Below are 13,388 nucleotides of genomic sequence, written 5' to 3' on the forward strand. Positions count from 1 at the left end.
GGCATCCCAGAGTATTTTACAGCCAAAGAAGTACTTCGGTGAATTCTCTGCCGACGGGATTCTCCATTTTCCAGCGGCATGGAGTGGCTACAAAGGGAAATCCCATTGGCTGGCCGCTGGAGCACAGAATATCACTGTCAGCAACGGCTCACCGCCGGGAAACCTCGGTTTTGGAGGCAGAGAATTCACCCCTAAGTTTTTGAAGTGTAGTCACTGTTCAATACAGGGAACATGGCAGCCAGTTTGTGCACCAGGAGTTTCCACAAACAACATCATAATAACCAGACAATTTTTTGAGGGATTAACAGTAGCCAGGCCACTGGGAATAACTCCTCAGCTCATCTTCAAAATAGTGCCAGGAGAACTTTTAGGTACTTCTGACTGAGCAGGTGGGGGTCTCGTTTTAACATTTTATCAAAATGACAGCATCCCCAACAATGCAGGACACCCTCAATACAGCACTGGAGAGTCAGCCTAGATACTTGTGTCCAAGTCTCTAGTGGGATGTCTACCCTCAATTTTCTAACTCAGGGTTGAGAATGCTACAAACCAAGCCAAGGCTGATGACAATACAGCTGAACGTGCTTATAAATTGGAGTTCTTATAATTGAAGAGCAAAATGCACATTAAATGGTGGGATTAAATGATCAACTGCAAACTCCCCAAATGCACCAAGGCCACTGAAATTGAGCTCATGCTAATAATCTGAGCTGCATGGTCAAGACACCATGCCTAGGTCTATATGAAGATTCTAAGAAGCTCGAAAGGATCTAGTATAGCTAGCTGGAACAGATTATGTGGGAAGCAAATAGAGAGATACAGGTTCCTATGCACACACTACCCCAAGCTATGTTATATTAAGATCAACATCTGGGAAAATCTCACAGTTTACTGTATAAACTGGCAACAGTGATGCATTGCAGTGTCAGTCAGTACCAGCACTAGCTCATTGATCACATTGAAGGCAACAGGAACATTAACAACAGTCTGTCGAACCCAGGCGGTCCATCTGGGTCTGAAAGATGAGGGAGAACTTGGCATTTTCATATTTGGCCTTAATATTCATGGTGCAGTCCAATTCCCTTTCAAGCAAATGTTGTTATCTTTTGAGTACAGAGGACTGCCAGCTTAGCAATGTTGTGCCCAGACTGTAGAGCTGCTGAAACGTTACAAATTACACTTGAGTTTGGATTTTACCAGTCTTAATCAATTTGCAGATGTTGGGCAGCACGGTGGCGCAGAGGGTTAGCCCTGTTGCCTCATGGCGCCGAGGTCCCAGGTTTGATCCCGGCTCTGGGTCACTGTCCGCATGGAGTTTGCACATTCTCCCCATGTTTGCGTGGGTTTCGCCCCCACAACCCAAAGATGTGCAGGCTAGGTGGATTGGCCATGGTAAATTGCACCTTAATTGGGAAAAATGAATTGGGTACTTTGAATTTATTTTTTAAAATTGGCAGATGTTCCGCTTTGCACCATGCTTTATGTTTTGGGGTGCATATCTGAACTTCCTTTATGTGAGATTGTCGCAGGAAGATGCCAACGGTAAGAACTATAAATAGTCATGTGTCCAATGCACCTTCCTTCAACACACGGTGAAAATATAGCATTGTTGACACACCCACAATTATTTTAAGTATGTAACTCTGCAGCATTTCCACATTAGCAAGCCCTCCCCAAGATTGATGAAGCACAATCTAGATCTGTTCTTACGTTTAATTAGAATACTCTAATCTTCATACAGCACTCACTGATTTCAAAGTAACCTGTTTTACCGAGAGAATACATGTTGGGGAACAATAGTTTTCAGAAGATCAACCACTCATGCAATCGCCTACATATTTTCTGTGTCTGGGCCACTCAGCTTATTTTATATAAGGCAGCTTCTGCGGTGTATGATATCTGTCTGTTTGCAGCTCTACCCACTTATCCTGACATGTTGGAAGCAATCTGATTATGTTGACATAACTGGACAGGAAAGATAGGGAAGCAGCGCCAAGTGTACTGGAGTGAAATCATACTTAATAACTAAAAACATTCTTAATGGGAATGGTTCTTTTTATGTTGGAAAGACAGTGTGAACTCTTTCCCAACCTGCGATAGAGAACAACAATGTAGCTCGAGCCCTTCATTTGCTTCAAAGGGGCTTGGCTGAGTCCTGGGACAGGTTACAGCTGCATTCAAGTGTCTCAACTTTGTCCCGTTTCCCAGTCTAGATAATTGTTATATTCTCACGTTGTAGAGATAAAGCACCCTGTGAACTGAGAGCAGCGGCATGCTAACAATGATTTCACCCATCCCACCCCATCAAGCAACATTAATTCCAGATTTTCTTTTGTCAAAAGTGCAAAAGTGGCCCATGGAAGTGAGCTTCCAGAACATTCCACTCCGGGCTCTCATTGAACTCGGCACCCAGGAGACGCTGAATAGAACAAGCCCTGCCTGCATAACCAGCATTTAAAGAGAAGACCTTTAGTGCTGTTCATGACTTGACACAAACGGTTGAATTAAGCCTGCCAGAGTTTCTGATGATGCCGACACACATACGTTTTTGATTTGACGGGTGGAGAAATGCGTTTGCACTTTTTGTCAACTGAAGCAGGATGTTGTTACGAGAAGGCTGAAGATCAGAGCATGGCGAGGACTGCGAACTGATTCGGTCGGGGCAGTACTCCAGCAACTGCTTGGATCTCATTTCATATACTGTGTACACAACCTTTCATGTGCTGAGTAATTTGGACAGAGCTTACTTTGATCAATCGTACGATCAGGCTTTGATCTGTAGTTTTTCAGCTTGTATAAATTCTTTGCTTACCTCAAGAAATAAGCCAATTTCCATTTTCTGTGCATTTTACGCCCTCTCCACATATATGAAATGGCAAATAATGTTGGCATCATTACAGTTGAATTGCCTTTTCCTACATTGGTTTACAGATTGAATAAAATATGAATATTGGAGAACCCTTGTACTCTATTCTTTTTTTTATTTCAGCTGGTATTGAATTATGTTGCAACATGTACTGCCACCTTTTATCCCGCTGATTGAAAAGAGCTAACCGTGAGCAGTTATAAATCTACTTGGCTTCCAGCATTACTGTTCAAATCAAGAGTCATATTCATACTTACTGAAGAGGGAGAGTGCTCTTACAAATCAATTTGGTCAAAAATATATCACAGTGGGTACTCAACCATTGCCCACATAATATTGCCAACTTAATCAAATAACGCCTGGAAAAAAAATCGCAGTCCACCTTGGTGTAAGACGTCGATCAACATAGTGGCAGAAAAACCTGGCTTTTGAGACTATTCTTTGGTTTTTGGAAAGCTTATGTTTACTCAATCTAATTAAACTGTTAGCGCATTAATATCCTTTCCCACTGAACCCTTTACTGTGCATTCTCATATGGCACTTCAAAAGGAATTGCTCGTCTACCATCATTTTCAAACCCTTTGAATAAATTATCAAACTAAATTATTTTCTGTATTCTCTGTGGGAAACAATAAATTGATGTTTTACCCCTTTGCTTATTGGCTTTATCTGCATGATATATCCAGAAATAAAGACAAATTTAAAACGTTTTAAAAATATATTAAAACATTATTATATTTAACAAGACCACTTTAAAATTCCTGTGCCAAATATCGGATTACCTATTAAAAATCTATCTAACAACAGATATCCAGGAAGTCTGACTTTTAGCCTCAGCCTGATCTGAGATTCAGACTTTAAGTTGCCCCAGGGGAGAAGATCGACCAGTCTCATCTCAGAATGAAGAGAAAACTGGAGGGCACTCTCGTCAGTTGAGATGTGACACTTCTGACTTCTGCATAATACCTGGAAAAGAGCTCTCCACTTTTTTAATGCATTAAGTGTAGGTGGGGACTGGGTGGTTTCGAAGCATTATTGGCCAAACCTTTGGGGCCAGTCTGTTTACTCCTTGTTTGAGAGTGATGTTGCATTGTGGGAGGATCCAGAGAAGTATGTGCACTTTTCAATGTTTGGGAATACATATTAAATAGCGTACTAATCCTTTGGTCAGCCAAAGCCCTTTTGATTATGCATTATCTGCTCTTGCGCTTGCTTGCGTCCAAGAAACCTTTAAGAATAGAATATTTGGCACAGGAATTTTAAAGTGGTCTTGTTAAATATAATAATGTTTATGTGGAATGTTTGACCTTCAAAAAAAACCCAAACATAATCTGAAAAGTTGTTCAGGTTCAAGTGATTAAAATAACGGTGAGTGATTTTTCTCATGGATTTTCCTGTTCCATTGCTGTAACTTCGACAGAAACTAGTTACACCTGCTGCTGATTGTAACTATTCCTACCATATCCAGCGACACAGCCTGTCAAGCTTGTCTGTCTTGTGTTATCTTCACACATAGAAACATAGTAGTTGGGTAGGCTATTCGGCCCATTGGGCCTGCTCCATCACTCAATTTTGTACGTGGCTAATTTACCTAAACTCTGCCTTAATCATATCCGTTGGAGGCATTAGTATCCAAGAATCTACCAATTTCTGTCTGGAACATACTCAATGATTGAGCTTCCATAGCCCTCTGGGGTAAAGAATTTCAAATATACCCCCCCCCCCCTCCCCCCCCCCGATTGAAGAAGTTCCTCCTCATCTTAATGGCTGTCCCCTCATGCTGAGACTGTTCTTGCCCATTCACTTAGCCTGTCCAAGTTCCCTTGCTGCCTTCTTGAATCCCCCTCACAACCTGGCCTGGACTTACCAGGCAGTGGAAACATTCTTATCTATATCTACCTTATCATTCTCTGTAAGAATTTTGTAAGTTTCAGTGAGATTGCCTCTCATTCTTCGAAACTCTAGAGAATGCAGGCCCAGTTTTCTCAATCTCTCCAAATAAGACAATCCCACCATCCCAGGGATCAGTCTGGTGAACTTCTGTTGCACTCCCTTTATGGCAAATATATCCTTCATTAGTAAAGGAGACCAAATAAGTACACAGTCCAGTACTCCAGGTGCTGTCTCACCAAGGCTTGATACAATTGCAACAAGACATCTTTTCTCCTGTACTCAAATCCCCTTACAACAAAGGCCAACATACTCTTTGCCTTCCTCATTGCTGCACCTGCATGCTGGCTTTTAGTGACTTATGAACAAGGGCACCCAGATCCACTTGAACACAAACATTCCCAACCTCACATCATCTAAGAAGTATTTTGCCTTTCTGTTTTTTTCTACTAAAGTGGTAACTTCACACTTATTAACATTATATTCCATCTGCCATGTAATTGTCCATTCACTTAGCCTGTCCAAGTTCCTTTGCTGCCTCCATGCATCGTCCTCACAATTTACATTCCCAACTAGTTTTGTGTCATAAGCAGTTCAGGAAATATTACATTTGGCCCCCACATGTAAATCACTTACATAGAGCGCGGTTCAACAAATTGGGAACAAAGATCCAGAGCGAGCGCATTTAGCCACGTGTTGCCCGGCGCTCACAGCGCTGAGAAACCCATGGCTATACAACACGACTTGCACTGTATAAGGTTCCTCAGCAGGGAACACACAGCTGAGGCCGCACATAGGGCTATTTTGTCCAGTGGCGATCTCTGCTCGCCCCAGTGTAGCGATCTCAGAGGCCCCCGAAGCGACCAGAAAAGCTTGGACAGAGATGGCAGCCTAGGACGACGGTCATGATGTGGTCCGGCGCACTTGGCTCCAATGCCGTGGCTGTGGCCTGGAGGGTGGGGGTGGGAGCATATTAAGATGCAGCACCCACAATATAAGTTGGTAAGTCACCATGAGTGCAAGAGCGATTTTTAACAGTTGATCTTCCATTCTGGCATTATTTGTTAAATCTGTTTACTGATGTGACTGTTAACATTTTATAATGTTAAGTTCATTGTCTGTAAGTGCCAAGAGCATACCAATTTTGTTTTGTGTTCATGGCCTGAGTGTAATTCACTTGTTTTATAGGTTGAGGGCATGCCAATGTCACATGCTGGACACAAGGGGTTGTAAAGGTTGATGCATAGGTGCAGAGTGGACTTTGGGTTCAATGGAATGGGCCATTGCAAATGCCTGGTAAGGAGGTGGCTCCCCAGCATGAGGTGGAAGCATTGTCAATGAGGGAGTGTGACTCCTGTGCCTCTCCTCCTTACCTCCACATGGTAATGGTGGGCATCTAAAATTGGTCCAAGTGAACAATGGTTCATCCAATTCTTTCTTTATCTGGCATCCACCAACAGGCACTGCCAGGAATACTTGTGCAGTAGAAGGATCGTGAACATCATTTATTTGTTCTCAAGTTCTAAAAGCTGTGGCCAGCTGTTAACCCCTCCTCTAACTGCTGTCTAGGATGTCTCAGCAAAGACTGAGAAATAATTGAGTTTTATCGGACTGCCCCCCCCCCCCCAAAACCAGGTTCAGGGGAGTGAGGGGGGAGGGTGTGGTTGAAATTTGACAGGCCCCCACCCGTGACTTGGTTCCCATCATGTGGTGGATAGACGAGCACTGAAATGTGCAGCCAACCGGTATTTTTTAATAACTAATTAACAAGCCAATTGACTTGAATAATGTGTTGCCCATGCTGGCGAGGGCAGGTGGGTGTGATTGAGAATGTTGTTCTTTGAATAACTTTGTGAAAAAAGAGGGAGAGTGCATCCTATGGGTGTGCTGTGTGTGTAATGAGGACCCCACACTCAAAATGGTACCACATGGCAATGCCAGCAACACCCACTGGGCTAGCAACTCTCGAGGGCGGGACGTCCCCTCACGAAAGGGCAGAGTCTGACCCTCACCTGCTTAAGGCCATCTGCAGCATGTTATTGCTGCGGGAGGCCTTGTTGAGCATTGGACTTTCCTTTTTGGGATGGGGGTGGGAGTTGGCGGAGTGGGGAGGGAGGGTCGGGGTGAGGGATGAGCGATACAGCTCCACTGTAAAACCGTAAAATTCAAGCCATTGTCATGCCACATTGTGGATTGGTAAGAGGCGTAGAAAACAAAAGAAAAAAATCATTAAGTCATGAGCACGATTGTACTCATTTAAAGAAAATCTCTATCATATCAAGTGTTGTCAATGATCTTTTAACTATATTGCATCAGAATTCTGCACGCACAACCTCTCTTTGATGCTGATCAATGGTCTGTCACTTGTCAGAGGTGGAGAGGTTTAATGGGATCTGATGTCATAATTACAAGAAGGAGGTAAAAACAGTTTTGAAATCAATACAACATGAAACTGCTGCTGAAAATGTTTTAAACAACTTCAGAGCACCTGCAGGAAAGTTGTGTTCCTGATATTTTCTGTTCTGAAGGAAGGACAAGACTAATCTGGGATGTTTGCTGCATCTTTCCAAATCCATGCTTCTCTGTAACCTGGATCATTAGACAGGTTTTGATGACCACTGAACTCTGTTCTTCAATCAAGACTGAGCTTTAATGAACTGGCTTCACATAAACTGTTGCAGGGGAGATTCCTGGCTCCTCCTCAGAATGTCATCGGACATCTCTAAGAGTTATGAATTTGTGGTTGGTTCATAAGATTTTCAAGCACAAGTTGCAAGAGTTATTTTTTCCCATAATTATTGTGTCTCTTTAAGCATAAACAAACTCCTGGCAGTGATATTTCCTTCGGTATTTCAGGAAGGTATAAACACTTAATTTGGGACATTTGGATTTCCCTCTAGATCTGTGGGTAGTTAATATCTATTTTGCTCACATCATGGGCGAAATTCTCCGGTATCGGCGCGATGTCCGCCGACCAGCGCCAAAAACGGCGCAAATCAGTCGGGCATCGCGCCGCCCCAAAGGTGCGGAATCCTCCGCATCTTGGGGGGCCCAGCCCCAAACCTTGAGAGGCTAGGCCCGCGCCGGACTAATTTCCGCCCCGCCAGCTGGCGGAAAAGGCCTTTGGTGCACTGCCAGCTGGCGCAGAAATTACATTGCCGGGCGGCGCATGCGCGGGAGCGTTAGCGGCTGCTCACGGCATCCCCGCGCATGCGCTGTGGAGGGAGTCTCTTCCGCCTCCGCCATGGTGGAGACCGTGGCGAAGGCGGAAGGAAAAGAGTGCCCCCACGGCACAGGCCCGCCCGCGGATCGGTGGGACCCGATCGCGGGCCAGGCCACCGTGGGGGCACCCCCCGGGGCCAGATCGCCCCGCACCGCCCCCCCCCAGGACCCCGGAGCCCGCCCGCGCCGCCTTGTCCCGCCGGTAAGAGAGGTGGTTTAATCCACGCCGGCGGGACAGGCATCCTAGCAGCGGGACTTCGGCCCATCCGGGCCAGAGAATTGCGGGGGGGGCCCGCCAACCGGCGCGATTCCCGCCCCCGCCGAATCTCCGGTGCCGGAGAATTCGGCAACCGGCGGGGGGTCGGAGAATCTCGCCTCAGATCTGCAGTTTAAATTTGACCTGCTGCATGTAAATCACAAGGAGATGGCATTGACTTTGTCCGAACAGAAATAAATTTTTATGGAACTACAATAATAATTTATTCCAAAAAATGTATCTTCATAAGCATAATTTACCTTGGGTGAATCGGAAGATAGATTCTTGTGGAATGAGTGAGAAACTGGATACAGCAGATAGCGAATTGACTGAACGTTCATAGGCACAAAGTTGTTAGCATTAGGTGTGGACCTGCTTGGAGACTTTCTGCTGGGATTAGCTATAGCGATAGAATCACCACAGCACAGCACAGATTGAGGCCATTCAGCCCATGAAGTCCATGCCAGCTCTCAATGGAGCAATCCTGTCAGTCCTCAAGCTCACTAAAGATCTGGAGATTTTGTAGTGGATGGAGGAGACTGAACGACTACAAATAATTCTCAATGTGTTGAGGGAACAAGACCATGCTTGACAAAAGGACATTTTACCTGGAGAAGTGCAATGTTAGGCAAATGGGCAGAACCAACATTAACCGCACTTACATTTTATACAGATAAGGTGAAACCTGTGGAGAGACGAAGGGGTGATTTAATGGAAAAAAAGGGCCTGTTTTGGCACGTTTAACGGGGTGTTTCCAGGCACTGCAAGTTCCGAGAATGATCTGTGCTTCTTTTTCGGACCTTGCTGAGGAAAGCCCTGCTAAGGCTGCACTTAGAACCATTTTCTGCACTAAAAAGCTCAGCTTGCCAGTGCAGGAAGAGATCGGCGCCATTTTTAAGTGACGCCCTTATCTTTAACCCACCCACGGCGGTTTCTGGACCCCACCAATACCCCAACTTGTCAATTAGAGGGTCCTCGAGACCCCTGCACCGTATCTCATAAGGGCTGGGCACCCCCAGGCTTGATCCCTGACAAGATGCCATCCAGGCACCTTGACATTGCCAGCCTGGCAGCCAGACAGTGCCACCTGGGCACCTTGGCATTGCCAGGATGACACACAGGTGGCACGGTCAGGGTCCCCACATGGCAGTGCCAGGGTGACAGGCTGGCAGTGCCACAGTACACAGGTGGCATCAGGGATGCCAGGGTACCACCCTGCCCAGTGCCCGACCACACGTGGGCCCCCAATCATCTGGGAGACCCCCTTCAAGTGTCGTTATGCTGTTAAATCTGGATCTGTAAAGACTTAATTACCTGCAAATGCTTGCATTCAAAGCATTGTCTTGCATCTTTGACTTTGTCTATATATATGTTTCTGGAACATACCTCTTCATTCACCTGAGGAAGGAGCAGTGCTCCGAAAGCTAGTGTTTGAAACAAACCTGTTGGACTTTAACCTGGTGTTGTAAGACTTCTTATTAAACTACATGTTCTTGTACAAGACCTTGATTAAGCCTCATTTAGAATATTGTGTCCAGTTATCTAAATTTAATGCCGATAAGTTGTTGTTCTTGTTGTTAGCTCTCTTCCTGCTTCCTACCATTGACCCTTAATTTCCAATGGAGTTCTGGTGCAAGGTCATTGACCTCCAACGTTAACTCTGTCTCTCTCTCTCCACAGATGCTGCCAGACCTGCTGAGTTGATCCAGAATTTTCTGTTTTTATTTCAGATTTCCAAGACCTGGAGTATTTTACCTCTGTCTCCCTTATTTTCCCTGTTGGCTTCAGCACTTTCATCATTGTTACATTGTTGGGCTGAAAATATTGAGAACATTTGCATTTTTAATTTATGTGGGTACATTTATGCTTGTCATTGTGTTAAAAGCAAGTCATCTTGATCTTTTCAACAGTGCTAACTTTATGGCCATCAAAGTCATTGAGAGTTCATTCAACTAGCTGCGCTAATCAAATACACAAGATTCCTGGGTGTACGCCAGTGCTGAAATGGTTTCCTGCAGTTCTGCATGTTAGGGAGATGGCAGTAAGTGACAGTGCCAGGCAGCACATCTTACTGCTCTGCCAGGCTTGTGCAAGTATAGTCCAAATAACCCTTGTGTAATAGTTTCTGCATTTTGGAAGGGAACTTGAAGGTTCCCACCTCCTCTGTGTGTCTGCCTAGTGCAAGGCGTTACCAACATAGATTACATCCGTGGGTTAGAGGGGTGTGGAGAGAATTCCACCCAATTGGGAGGGAAAACACTCTCTAACCTTACCTGTCAGTCTGGCAGGAATGTGTCGAAGGCAGGTTGATTTTGACTGCATTCGCAGGCAGAAGTGGTGGCGGGGCTGGGGTTGTGGGGTGGGGGTGGGGGGTGGGGGTAATGGTGTCAAAATGGGGTTCACTTTGTGCCTTGTCAAGAATGGTGATGAGACCGTTCTCAATTTAAAAGGAGCTTATGACATAGTGTCCAAAGAAGGTGATGGGCCGCTTGTATTCTGGAAATCAGAGTGTTACCATAGGACGACACAATGGCACAGTGGTTCGCACTGCTGTCTGGATACCGGCCTTGGGTGACTGTCTGCGTGGATTTTGCACATTCCCCCTATGTCTGCGTGTGTTTCCTCTGGGTGCTCCGGTTTCCTCCCACACTCCAAAGACATACAGGTTAGGTGGACAGGCCATGCTAAATTGGCCCTTAGTGTCCCACGGTTAGGTGGGGTTACAGGGATCAGGGGCGAGATTCTCCCATTCGGCAGCAGAGTGTCCACGCTGTCGGAAACGCAGTCGCGTTTCACGACGGTGTGAACGGGCCGCTGGGAGTACCGATTCTGGACCCTATAGGGGGCCAGCAAGGCGCTGGAGTGGTTCACGCCTCCCATTCCGGCGCGCACTCTGCGCCGCGGGATCTGCGCATGCGCAGTGGCGCCAGCGTCAATGAGGATATGCGCTGTGGCACCAGCGCCAACCTGCGCATGCGCGGTGGCCTTCCTCAGCGCGCTGGCCCCGACGCAACATGGCGCGGGAGTTCAGGGGCCGGAGCGTAAGAAAAAAGAAAATAGGCCCGGGGAGCGAGAGGCCGACCCGCCGATCGGTGGGCCCCGATCGCAGGCCAGGCCCCATCGGAGGCCCCCCCCCCGGGGTCGGAGCCCCCCCACAGTTCACCCCTTGACTCAGCATGCAGAGTTCCCACTGGCTGCGACCAGGTGTGGATGGCGCCGGTGGGACTCTGTCTTTTTAGAGCGGCCGCTCGGCCCATCTGGGCCAGACAATCGGCAGCCCAGCCACGTAGAGCGGCATGTGACCGGCGCTACGCCAAACGTGCCAATTCTCCGCCAATGGTACCGATTCTCCGCTCTGCAGAGTATCGCGTGCCGGCGTGGCGCAGTTGCGGGTATTCTCTGGCTTGCCGCGGGGCTGGGAGAACCCCTGCCCAGGGTAGGGGAGTGGGCCTAGGTAGGGTGCTCTTTCGGAGGATGGGTGCAAACTCTCTGGGCTAAATGGCCTCCTTCTGCACTGTAGGGGTTCTATGATTCTGTTGTCAGTGAAAATATTCACGAATAGACCTTTGAGTGTGTAAAGAAGCAATTTATTAATTTTCAGAGCTCTGAGAGAAAAGGCTTTTGACCCCCACGGTCTGTGCAGCACCTTTTCTCGCCTGAGCTGAGGTCGCACTGGGTTAATATACAGAAGGAAAGCGGCATTAGTTTGCATTCGCATTTACATATACCCAATCAATTCTGTTTGTGTCACAATTCATAACATGCAGCTTCAATGCCATAAATGGCTACAAGTTAGCTCCTATAGCCTCTAATTGGCAGTTTGCCGTACCCGATCAATTAATTACATAGATAACGGTTACATAAAGTCATGGGGCCAATAGTCCAGCCACGTTGAACATGCCCTTCCTCATTCCTTGCTAGTTCCTTAATTTGGGGCCCCTTTGTCAGTTACAAGTAGCTAAGAATACAGACATTGGGCAAAGGTTGCCAACGGCTCACTGTCTCTCCGGATGCATCTGGTTGTGGATCAATTGTTTTGCACAAAGCTTTACTACTTCAGCAGCAGACACTGATAATAACATAGGGCCAAGAACATTGACAGAGTCCATTTTATATCAGGTGGCATCCATTTTGTATCTTCTGTAGTCCGTTCGGAATTCTACCTAATCACGATGATATAAATAGAAATCAGATTGTCATTTTAGGTCAGAACTGGCAATGGAACTGAAGTAGCAAGCCAAAGGTAAGTGTTGTATTATTTTTATAGTCCTGAGGGAGTGGGAATAATGTGAATAACAGCTACCCGGGCTCCCGCCCTTGAGACTTAGTTTGCCTGAGTTAAGTCGATTTTAAGTCTGTAATCTATCGAACTGACTGGTCGACTCTGCCTGCCTATTGTCTAACAGTCAAAATGATCTGGAGTCTGAAGAGTGCTTTTAAACAAGTAATCCATTATTGTACTCCAGTTTCTTGTATTCACTTTATGTGCCGATTATGCCAGCTGTTCATGTGCAAATGAACTGACACAGGAAACTTGTGTGTAACTCCCTCTGCTGGGGAATGGTGTAATATGAGTGGGTCATTGCCCAGGATGAGATTTTGGGGTTGTGAGCTCTGTGGGCGTAATGGCAACTGTACAGTGGAGATTGACGGGAAAGCCATGGGACTGGATCCGAGATCCCATGGTAGCTGCACTCTTTGTTTTCGTCCAGTTCATTGGCAGGGAAGGGGAGGGGATCAGGGATTGAATGAGCTTCGCATGGGCAGCTTCACCGTCTGCCTTGAGCCTACCTGATTTTGTTTTTTTGCTCTGAATCCCAATCAACCTCAGGCCTTGAGATCTTCAATGTAGATCACATTCCCAGGCATATCGGGCTCTGCTTAAAAACTGCTCATTCTCAGCCCACTCAATGTGGCTGCCAGAACCTTCTTTAACAAATCATTAGGGATGCTTCCAGCTCGTGTTTCATTTATGGTAAGCCGTTTTCCAGAGGTGTAATTATTGCTTCGACTTAGCTCGTTTGAAAGAGTCAGTGTGCAGAATTTGTGTCTCATTAGGCTCAGTGAGTAAGGTGACATTTTCACAAAATAGTCTGAACTTCAAAATATACATATTTGTTTATTTAAGTTGCAATTCTGTGACCGCCCTGTAGT

The 13,388-nt window shown here is 46.2% G+C and overlaps 1 protein-coding gene and 1 long non-coding RNA gene across 22 annotated transcripts in view; one reads left to right on the plus strand and one right to left on the minus strand.

Moving 5' to 3' along the window:
- Window positions 1-13,388, plus strand: part of rbfox1 (RNA binding fox-1 homolog 1) — a 2,508,969-nt gene that overhangs the window by 2,287,097 nt on the left and 208,484 nt on the right. The gene's annotated exons all lie outside the window — the stretch shown is intronic.
- The window catches only part of LOC140394234 (uncharacterized), a 33,156-nt gene continuing 31,580 nt past the window's right edge, over window positions 11,813-13,388 (minus strand). Inside the window, exon 3 of the long non-coding RNA XR_011935834.1 lies at window positions 11,813-12,397. This is a non-coding gene — a long non-coding RNA (uncharacterized lncRNA). The remainder of the gene's footprint in view (window positions 12,398-13,388) is intronic.

The sequence above is a fragment of the Scyliorhinus torazame genome, chromosome 17, assembly GCF_047496885.1.
Source record: "Scyliorhinus torazame isolate Kashiwa2021f chromosome 17, sScyTor2.1, whole genome shotgun sequence".
Taxonomy (NCBI): domain Eukaryota; kingdom Metazoa; phylum Chordata; class Chondrichthyes; order Carcharhiniformes; family Scyliorhinidae; genus Scyliorhinus; species Scyliorhinus torazame.